The following is a 12,488-nucleotide window of genomic DNA, read 5'->3' as shown; positions in this document are numbered from 1 at the left end:
TTTAATTTATTATGAATAAAATATATTATATTTAATATAATAATATGATATGACATTTGACTTTAACATGTTTGACAAATATAATCAATATCACCGGATTGCCTATATTATAAACATGAGTTTTGTATTATTAGGATAATATATATAAAAGATATGATGACAATGCTGCGGTCGTCATTGACCAAGAAGGAAAGGAACTATATATATATATATATATATATATATATATATATATATATATATATATATATATATATATATATATATATATATATATATATATATATAGAAGAAAGTTATATGGAGTCCCATATTTTGTTGGAGTCTTGGAGTCCTGATCATGACCCTTCATTTCATATTGATCCAATGGTTGGCTTTTAAAGTTTTTTTTAATTTTAAATCTAATAAACCTGTTAGATGCTAACGGGTTAGGCGCGTGTTTTATGTCTTTAACCTTTTATGCACCTGGCTGGCTAAAATCATGGGGCAGTTACAGACGTGTAGAGCGTTTATAGGCTTGTGGACACTTTTTGTGTGTTCTGTTATTATTTTTCGTTTCAACAAAATTTATGTATTAACAGAATTTTTTAATTCATCCTAGAGTATATATTGCTTAAGAAACGGTTCTGCATCTTATTTGTATAATTTATATTATGAGTCTTGTATAAACATTATAAATTAGACCAAAGATCTTGTTGTTTGAAACTAGTTCTTTAACTGCCTAAACGTGGGGGACAAACTTGATACTATTATGTCATGTTTGCAGGATATCAATAATAAGTTGCAGAACAAATTACAGAATTCATTTTTTCATAGAAAAAATATGAATTTAATCAAAACAAATTACAAAAGAACTACTTTTCAATCACTATTTTCAACCATCATCTAAAACTGAAATACGAAAACAAATATCTCAGGAGAATTCAACCAAATATCTTCTTTCCTTTTGCAATTTCCTTGTTTCTTATTTTCAGAGCACGTAAGAATCATAAGACAGTGGATGACTTGGAGTTGTTCACAGTGTCTTTTGATTGTCCTGCATAATTTTTGCAAAATTAATAACATACAGATAAAAAAGAACTTGATTAGTGTAATATATAAATGTACTTTACTTACCATCTCCGAACATTAAACAAACCTCTATCGCCGCGCATTACCCATATATGTTTCCAGGTGGCGCATTACAAATAAGCCCCAATCTACAAAGTTATAAGTTGTTTGCCAAGCTGTTGGAATTACCATCTGTACCAACTTTTCGATATCCAAAAAATTAGGCAAGTCATATATAACATGACAAGAACTTCCAGAAACGTTTATCTTAGTTCTAAAAAAGTTTTCAATTAATAACAAAAGAATGCTACTATTAATTTAGAGCAGTGTACTTATATAAATATAGATTATGATTTTTTTTACCAATCTCGCAGGCATATTACCATATGTATCCCCAAATCTGGTAGTCTGAACACGATATTCTTGTAGTTCGAGTCTCTTTAATTAATTCAACAACTTATAGGCTGCACTTATATCTCTTGTTGCTTGTGCTTCTCAAGTCACCATCTTTCTTTGTACTTTCAAGATCCTTCACCCAATGTTCTGCGTTAAACTTTTTTTCTTTCGATTTCAGCATAATTGTTTCGCTTTCTCTTTATTGCAGACAACCCTTTCTTGGATACTTTATCAATACCTCAAACTTCTCAGCATGAGTCACGAAATGATCTTCCTCTCTAGATCTTTCCACGGTTTTTGCACACTTCCCTGACTAGACCCGTCCTTGTTCTGCAATGTACCACCTCATCATCCAGAATTCACCTACTTACCTTCCTTTCATTTCCTAACACATAACCCCATCCCCAATTCCTCGTAAATAGTAACTGCTACATTTCTTCTTATAGAATATTATTTATATTATTACCATCAAGATCCACATAACCAAGAGGCTTCTTGGTCCATTTATATTGTGAAGGGGAACATTTAAGACAATTACTTCTTCTTCGTGCTGCATAATTTTTTAAAAGACGTAATTAAAATCACAGATGTGCAGTACAATATACCCCAAATATCCTGCATCCCTAACCTCCATTTTCCATACATAATACATATTATCACTCATTTATACCCAATTTTTTGGAGTAATCGCCCAGAACATATTACATGTTTATTGGCTACTAATTAATCCAAGTACTAACACAAAAGATTCTCAGAAAATCAAAAGCAAGCCCAAAAACAACTAATACCAATATGCAGAGTAAAAATTACTTCTAAAACAGGTGATGACATTAATGCGTCCCACAGTAAAAAGCACGTTTCGTCACACACTGCATAACCGAAAAACCTGGTACATTATCACTTGGAGTACAGCCTAAATTACAAACCAAGTAATGCATATGAAGAACATGACCACATACTGCAACTACAAAGTGAAGAAACAAAGCAAACAACACATACCCGTAAATTTACAATTTCGTTCCGCAGTTTACTAAGTCATATACTATATTGATATATGCAGTACATTTACGCAAGACACAACAATCAGATTAACCACAACCAATGCTTCCAAAGATTGTGTGGGACAAATGAAAATCCCTAGTCACCATATGCAGGACAAGTGCAATTTCATGGGTTTGTAATACATCAATTACAAAACATACCTCATTTGCCAAATAAAAATTATAATCCACACCTAAAATGCATAACTAATCCACCATCTGCATAACCTAATAAATATAAATGTACCATACTTCCAGCGAACCGTCCCGCGTTGTATCAATGCAGCACACATTGAGCACATAGTATCAGTTCAGATTATAGTCATAGATTTACAATATATGCTTGCAAAGTCACACACACCACCAATAACTAACAGAGCTACTACTCAAAACATAATCAACAAATGTTCCGCAACCCATAAACAAAACCCAATGAGGTTTAGTTGCAGCACTAAACTCATGCTAGTTACAAAGCTGCAAGACAAACTTTAAAAATCCAATTTTTATTTCCCAAATAAAAAAAATGTAGCATCTTCGAGTCTGCAACATCACGATCAAAACACTCCAGAATTGAATAGATCAACAACATAATTAGTTTAGAATGTGAAGAAACTAATACAAATATAAAACCCAAATATTACATGCATTATCAATTAGCAATTGACAGTCGTAGAAGTCTCAAAACATTAATATATGCTTTCAATGTCAATTAAACTCACACACCCACTTCAATTTCTAACCAAGCCCCAAAAAATAACAAGAGGGCAACGAGTGATCCGAGAAGCAAAATATAGGACGACCCATTAAACGAGAGTCCATGCAAGGGAATCGAAGAACAGAAGATGGAGAGTGTGAAGAATACCTGAACTCATAATCGCGAAACCTAGATTCGTCCTGCAGACAAATTTCGAGTCGGTGAAATAAGGCTGATGTTGAGTCCCGCACCTCGGATTGATCAGAGCGAACTTCAAGCCCTACTGATAACTGACGTAGTTTGGAGCGGATGATGCAGGATATGAATGTGATTAGGAGTTTAAATTTAATTAAAACTGATCCACCCACATTTTAATTCAGTAAATCTCAACCGCAGGATCTTTTTCAAATTTAATGGTGGATCTTAGGGACTCCAATATCTCAATAATAATAGTACCTCATAGATCTCAACTCTATATATATATATATATATATATATATATATATATATATATATATCAGTTTTTTTAATGTGTGCTCATGGGGCACACACTAAGTACTAAAATTCATAAGTTTGGGTGGTTTTGATTGGCTCCTATTTCTTTATAATGGTGGACCTCCCCCGGCAAATTCACCAACCACACCAATTAAAATCCATCACATTTATAAATTTGGTGTTTAGCATGTGCCCATGGGCACACACTGCACAAACCCTTATATATATATATATATATATATATATATATATATAGTTCAAATAAAAACCACATTTAGAATAAAAACATAAAAACTAGTTTCAAAATTAACAAATATCTCCTCAAACTTTTAAAAACTAACAAAATCCCCCCTAATTTTGCCATCAACGTTCCAAAACTTACACTTTCTATCCCTGCCACGTCAGCACTAGGGTCCACCTCCTCTGCCACCTCAGCACTGGGGTCCCTTACTGCTGATGTGGCACTGCCACGTCACATGCCATGTCATTAATGAGGCCACCCCCCCACCCCAGCTGCCACGTCAGCAAGTGCTGACACGTCAGCAGCAGGTCTGCTGCCACGTCAGCGTGGGTCCCCCAATAAAATTAAAAAAATTAAAAATAATAAAAATAAAATGGAGTGTGGTTAAGAATTATGGAGTGTTCATAGCAACAGTGGTTAAGAATTATGGAGTGTTCATAGCAACAGTGGGGTGGACTTAGTGGTTTTTAGGCTTGTATGCTAACTTGGTTTGTAGTTGAACAAGCCTCTCTCTCTCTCTCTCTCTCTCTCTCTCTATATATATATATATATATATATATATATATATATATATATATATATAGAACAAAGTTCCATGTAGTCCACATATTTACTGTAGTACCGTAGACCCGTATGTTCTGCAACTATAGAATGACATAAAAACATTGCAAAATCATGTTCTATAAACATCATTATTTTGTTAAAAATTTTGACAATCCGGCTCATTCTACAAGTTAAATAGTGAAAAATAGATTATTTTGCAAAACAAGTTAAGTTTGCAGAACATATTTACATATTACAGAACATATGTATTCTACTTGTCGAACATAAATGATTTTCAATATTTTTCATGAAATAGTGATATTTATAGAATGTATTTCACAAAATAACAAGTTTCATACATTTTGCAATGTATTTATAGTTGCAGAACATACGTGGTCTACGGTACTACAGTAAATATGTGGACTACATAAAACTTAATATATATATATATATATATATATATATATATATATATATATAGGCTCATGATCAAATAGAAACCACTTTTAAAATAAAAACTAGAAACCAATACAAGTTAGTGATATCCTCAGTACAATTTAGTGATATTCTCTTTACGATTTAGTGATATGTGTTGCACGAATTAGTGAAAACTTGCGGAAACTGCCCAAAATTTCTGAATCTGTTCTAGTTGCCGATTCAGGTGGTGGTTGCGGTGGTGGAGATAATGGAGGTGAAGGTGGAGATGGAGGTGGTGGACATGGAAGGAGCTTTTAGCTTTGTCCGGCAGATTTTTGGCAAAGATCTGGAATTTAAATCGGCATTAAGCTAGATATACGGTACTGTAGGTGAGGAAAACCGAGGTGGAGGTGAGGACGAAGGTGCAGGTGGAGGTGGAGGTGGGGGTGGAATGGAAGGGGCGGTGGAGGCCGGAGGGGGGTTGGATTTGGTGGTGATATAAATAATGGAGGCCGACATGGAGGTGGTGGCTATGGAGGGTCGGGTGGCATGGAGGTGGAGAGAGTAGTAGAGACTTGGCGGGGGTGGTAGGGTGAAGCTGCCGGAAGTGGGGTGGAGGGTTGGTAGGTTGGAGAAGAAGAAGGAGAAAGTGGGGTTGTTTGAGAATTTAGTGATATTCTCTTAGAAATTTAGTGATAGTTTCTAGTTTCTAGAATAAGGAGGTTTCTATTGGAGTAAAACTATATATATATATATATATATATATATATATATATATATATATATATATATATATATATATATATATATATATATATATATGTAATAGTCTATCATTATTTATTAGATCAAATTAACAAAAATCCGTTATTTTTTTTACAAAATGCTGATATTTTATATCATTACTCCCTCCGTCCCATTTTAACTGCTTTTGACTTTTTTACACGTATTTTAAGATGTTAAAAAAGTCGCATCTAAACAAAAAAAATTTTTATAAAATTTATATCAAATAAAAGTTTAGAATCTAAACTTTTATTTGATATAAGAATTGAATTTTTTTATTGAGTATAAATATTGTTTTTTTACGTCTTAATATACGTGTCAAAAAGTCAAACATCAGTTAAAATGGGACAGAGGGAGTAAAAAAAACTCCGTTATCTGTTTTGTTTTATAAGTCGTTTAAGCTTTTTTCACACAGATTAAGAAAGTTCATTATTACATAAAAAAGCATTTAATAGCCTTTTCTAATCCATCTTTGTCCTTATTTAATGTCTTTTTTCCCTCTTTCTCCTCTTGACTCATAGTATTAAATAAGGGTAAAAGAGTCATTAGACAATTCAACTATTCTTGAAAAATGAGAACGATCTATATTTATGAATAAACAATATTTTCTAAAATGATATATAAAACAAAACAGAGGGAGCAGTTATTATTGCGCCGACGGATAATTTTGTATTTCATGGGAGTTGTTTATCGGTGTTGAACAAGGCGCGTGTATGAATAAGAGGAAAGAAAAGAGGGACGGCGAAGGCTTGGCATGTGTGCTTGGGCCACCTTAAAAGTCAGTAGACGCCATGTTACGACCCACACGAGATTTGTTGATTACTTGATTTGCGTGTGTCCACACATCACCACAATGCTAACATGTGGGAATGGACCGCTCTAATTGCCTATTGGCTGGATGTCAATACCCTTCATCCAAACAACTTTTTTTAAACGTCTTACGTCCATGCAAAGTTATCTCCATGAATCATGATAATTACTTGCTCTTCCTCACTGTCTTTTTTTTAATATATATATTCCTCTATCTTCATTGACATGCACACCAAAAACTTATACTTTGGCAAACTGGAAATATATGTTGTTCAAATATGCTTTCGTTTCTTTCTAAAGAAAATTAAGATTTCAAATGAAAATAAAATTTAAAAAAGTTACAAAGAAAATTAAGATCTCATTTCAAAATAAAAGTTAAAGGCGCGTTGAATAGTACTGTGAATTTAAGATTCACTTTTCGAAATATCATGCCCAGTTATTGGAGTCCGCAAACAAATTAATATTCCCTCCAACATAAATTAGATGAGCTGGTTGATTTTGTACACGTAACTTAAGGTTGTAAATACACCTGGGGTGAATAGGTGTAAATGACTAACTATATTAATTTTAAACTTTTGCCGAATATTTCAGCTTACTGTTTTCAGATCAAGTGTGATTATAGCAGGCTATTATGCAAAACAGTAAAGTGCAGAAATGTAAATCAGACACAAGCAATTTTAGCCAGGTTCAACCCCTATGTCTGATGGTCTACGTCCTGGTCCCTTACCAACTTGGTAAGAGAATATATTATTACTGAAAATTCCAACAATTACAGAATAATAATATATCTTCCTTTACCCAGTCACCTAAAGCAGCTTGCTGAAACCTTGAGCAGACAGAAAACAGCTCGACACTTTAGTCCTCTGTGCACCTGTTCTTGAACCTCTGAAGACTAATTCTATCTAACTCCCCCTTTGTTCTATACTTAGAACCCCGTTAGCTTTAGTGACTAATCAAATACAACTTTGAATAAAAATGAGAGATTACAACTCAAACTATGCTCTCTAATAAGATATGAATCGAATACACAATATAAGTTCAAAAAGAGATTGAGAATGTTTTCAAGATCGTGAGTTGTTAACTATCTCTTGAAAACAGCAAGCCTTATATATACTAAAAGCTATAACGGCTATATTGAAACAAACCTCCGTGAACGTTGCACTATGTGAACGTTGCAGGTTGTTAGTTCAATATTATACTCCATAGAAATAGAAGACTGAGTTTTAGAAAGACGTTTGAAGCAACAGTCCCTATTAAAATGGGATAAGGAAGTGTGTTTGAAAAAGATAAGTTTAAAGTGTAATAACTTCCTTGATTTTAGGAAACGTTTTCTTTTAAATAATCTGAGCTTATAATATGTATATTTAACTCATATTTAGATTAGAAAACGTACACTTTAAGTCCTAATATTTGTAGAAGTCAACAACTGCAATTCTGTGAAGTGTTTAGCTTCTGGTAGGACTCTATTATAGCTTGCTATTATAAAACAACTCGCTATAATTCTGTTATAGTAAACTTCCTGCAACACAAGATTAGAAAGACAACATGGCAGGCTATAACAGTATAATTTAATCATGTCAAGCTAAGAGCATCTCCAACCATCTAAAACCCTTAGCTAAAAAATGAGTTGGCATACTTAAAATAAAAAAATTTAGCCAACAGCTCCAAAAACACAACTCCAACCATGCTCAGCTGTTGTCTATAAATTTAGCCAACCTCCTATGGATGGCTAAATTTGTCGAACCTCTACAGGTCTGTAAGAAAATCTGTAGGAAGATTGTACATCATTTATTACCATATTAAAATGATATATTCTATTTTAACATTTTAAAATATTAATAACATACTATTTTTAAATTATAGCCAACCAATATAGCCAGTACCATTGAAGCAAAATGTCTTACAGGTTCAGCAAATTTTACATAATGTCTTACAGGTCCAATTTAGCCAACGATTATAGCCAACGCCGTTGGAGATGCTCTAAGATAGGAAAATAGCTTGCTATCTATCTGTTACTTATAAAACCTGCAGAATTAGATTAACTGCTCAATGTAGCAGGCTGTAACAGATAAAATCTATTATGTTAAGCTGAAATGAAAGTAGCTTGCTAAAGTGTGTCATCATCAAAACTTGGGATTTACAAAGGTGCATTGACCGCATAGTTCCGAAATTTATTTTTCTAAATTTTTTTTTGTAAATGAAAATTTCATATTTAAATTTTTATTTGCAGAAATAAAATTTCAAAAATAAGTAATGTAGCTATGCGGTCAATGAAATTTAAAGTGCGTGTCCAAAGTCAACAAGTTCATCTAATTTGGGATGGAGGGAGTACCTAAAGTACTCCTTTTGTTTGAATATATTAATTTTCTATTTTTTTCATGTTTTTTAAAAAATTAACCATAAATTTAATTATTATTTTTATGTTTTTTGGTGAATAAAAATATCAATATCATAATTTATTTATAAAAAAATTAAAAAAAAATATTTATAAATGCGTGGTCAAAATCATTAAAATTACGTGAAAAATGTCAAGAGACAAATATATTTACATAGAGAAAATATCAGACTTCTTTCATCCGCGCATTATCAACTAGCATATATCTATCACGTTATTAAAATATGGCATGTAAAAATTTAGTAAATGATTTGTAGTATGTTACGGAACATTAGCATCTATTTGATCTAAAACGAGTAGGGTTAAAAATGGGGCGGGTTTGGGGCGGGAACTTCATTTTTCAGTCCCGCCTCAGATATATTTTTCCTGCACCGTCCCCGCCCCATTTCCCGCGGGGATTTATTTTTAATCCCCATCCCCGCTCCACCGGAGATTTAATATAATTTCGCCCTGCCCCGCTCTGCTGCTATAATATTACACTTTAAATAATTACTTTAAAATTTAGTAATTTTTCTTCACGATTTAATAAAAATATGCTAAACATGTATATTAAAAGCAAAAAACTATATATAATAGAAATCAAAGAGACATGTTATACATTGTAAAATTATAATTTTGCGTATTATAAAATAATAATATTAAATATAATAAATATAATAAATATATTATATTAAATATAATTATTTATTTATATTAAATATATGCGGGGCGGGGCGGGGAATCGCCGCGGGGATTCAACAAATACCATACTTGCCCCATATTTTGGCGGGGCAGAAAATCATTTCCCGTCACTACCCCATTCTCCATATTAGCGGGGCGGATCTGCCCCATTTGGGGCGGGTTCCCCATTTCCCCACCCCATTTTTAACCCTAAAAATGAGATAGATTAGATTCATTCCGTTGAATTATTTAATATTTCACAAGATGCTATTTATTATTATGAATATTGTTAACGGAGGAATTTGCTAGTTAACAAAATTAAAAGTTCGTGATTTGAATTAAAATTTGTGACGGTGGCTGAGTGATTATAATGAAAATAAGAGAGTCTGAAATTAGCGTTTCGAGTTGCTTCCATGTGCTGCCAACTCGTGTCTCCCTTAATTTGTTAACGTACCTTTATATTTATAAAGGATCAAACCATAATTATATTCTCCTAAGAAAGCTATTTGGATTAGGTTTCCTTTTTTACCACCATTTTAAAAGGGGTCCAACGTCCAAGGCCTAATTATGGATCTTGCCGTTGGGAAGCCAATATCAAATAAGTACCATACTATTAACAGAACTAACAAAGCTATTTGAATTAGGTTTCTTCTTCTACCATGAGCATTTCCAATAATCTCCTAACCCACTCTTAAATAAAATATAAAATATTAAACTCCTAGTAAGTTAAAATAAATTTAAGAGTCTCAATTCCAACAATATTCTTTATACTTGCTCTTAAGTTAATATTTTATTCTTGTTTGAACTTGTATATGACACAAACTCAAATGTTATTGGAGAGAATGGATATTTTATTGTTGAAAATAAGTTAAGAGCTTTGTAGTGGCTCTTAACTTTGAGGAGAGAGGAGAGAGAAACAAGAGGCTCTTAGTGATATGAAGAGCTGCTAAGAGTCTCTTGGAGCAAAAATTTCTTTCTCCCTCCTCAAATTTCAATTTAAGAGCTCATTTAAGAGTCTCTTGGAGATGCTCTTAAGGCTTAGTTATAGGGGTTGTTTGGGCAAAATTAAAAAAGTGATTCTGTGTTTAAACTAAAGAAGTGTATTAGAAATGAGAAGTAAATAAGTTGATAAAATGTTTGGAAAAGAAGCAAAAGCTCTGAGACAGAAAGTAGCATTCTTAAATTTTTTAAAATGCTTCTACTTCTTTACACAAACTAGTCAATAAAAGCAGAAGCCGGAAACAGCTCCGGCTTCTGCTAAACAAATGGACACATAGATCCTGTAGTCCGGAAGTCAATGTCAAATAAGTACTCCCTCTGTCCCATTTTAACTGATGTTTGACTTTCTGACACGTATATTGAGGTGTGAAAAAACAATATCTATACTCACTTAAAAAATTCAATTCTTATGTCAAATAAAAGTTTAGATTCTAAACTTTTATTTGATATAAATTTTATAAAGAATAATTATGTCAAGATGTGATTTTTTTAACATCTTAAAATACGTGTAAAAAGTCAAAAGCAGTTAAAATGGGACGGAGGGAGTATTATTAATAAACTACATCTATAATTACAGTGTGATTCATATATAGTCAACGTTTCTATAACATGGAATGATATTTTTGATAATAAATTATTAATAAAATTAAAAATTACATCACTTGTAAGTTAATAATGTGTAATTGTTATATTTATAAAAATACATATTAAAGAGATACTATTAATAACTTTTCTAATTTAAAAAATTATCGTACTCATATGTTTAAATAAATGAATAAATAAATATAAAATCAGCCCTAATTTAGAATTCATCTTTTCTAAAAAACCAGAAAGATGGGATTGTAATTTGCCAAAGTAAAGTTGTTAGGTCCAGATACGATTGTAGAAGGGGGGGGGTTGAATACAATCGATACCAAATAATCGCGGAAGATAATCTGATTGAATATAACTTGTTAATCAGATTATAATTAATTAATATAACAATGTTTGAAGTCGTTATATAATTAATATGGTTCAGTTTTAATGTCCACTAAAAGTTCGTAGAATAAATTCGACAGGGTATATTCTAGATTTTAGTGATTAAAACAACCGGGTTATCAAAGCACAGAAAACTGTGGATATAACGATCAAGCAAGTTACGAACAACTTGAAAGCTTTACAAATGCTTTGAATTACAAAGTGATGAACACTAAAAATGAAGAATGCAAAGCCATATTTATAGGCAAAGCATTTGTACTTGTAAGACAATTGAAAGACAAGACAATTGTAAGTAGCAAAGACAAAGTGGAAAGGGCAAGACAATTACAGATTGCCTTGCAAGCACAAGACAAAGCAGTAAGACAATTATTATAGCTAGCAAGACAATCCAGAACTTCGGTAAGACAATTAAATTGCCTTGGCAGGATTGTTCTTTCGGCCAGACAATCCAATTGTCTTGGCAGGTGCATTCGGTCAGACAATCCAAGATTGTCTTGAACGCCTCAGGAATTGTCTTGCAGGCATTTCCTCGGTTAGACAATCAGGATTGTCTTGGCAATGCATATTCGGGCAGACAATCTCGATTGTCTTGCTGAGTATCATTCGGTCAAACAATTAAGAATTGTCATGGAAGCTTCAGTCAGACAAACTTAATTGTCTTGCAGGCAAAGCTTCGGTCAGACAATCTGTTTTGTCTTGGCAGCTTGAAATATTCGGTAAGACAATCTCAGATTGTCTTGCTGAGCTTGAGTGGATGATTGAATGTAATTTGACATATATTTAAAATAGAAAATTATTCACTTAATTAAGTTAATCATATAAATTCATAAATTAAATTAATTCGAGAGTGAATTAACTTAATAAATAAATTACATAATTAATATAATTATTTATGAAGTGAAATAATGATCTATTAAATATTTAATCACCCATTCTTCAGTAGAACTGCTTCCCGTCTTCTTTAAACATTAATAACTTCGTCTTGAT

This window comes from Daucus carota, chromosome 3 (assembly GCF_001625215.2).
Source record: "Daucus carota subsp. sativus chromosome 3, DH1 v3.0, whole genome shotgun sequence".
NCBI classification, from domain to species: Eukaryota; Viridiplantae; Streptophyta; class Magnoliopsida; order Apiales; family Apiaceae; genus Daucus; species Daucus carota.
The sequence above is the reverse complement of the archived record's forward strand: the minus strand, read 5'-3'. Positions refer to the sequence as shown.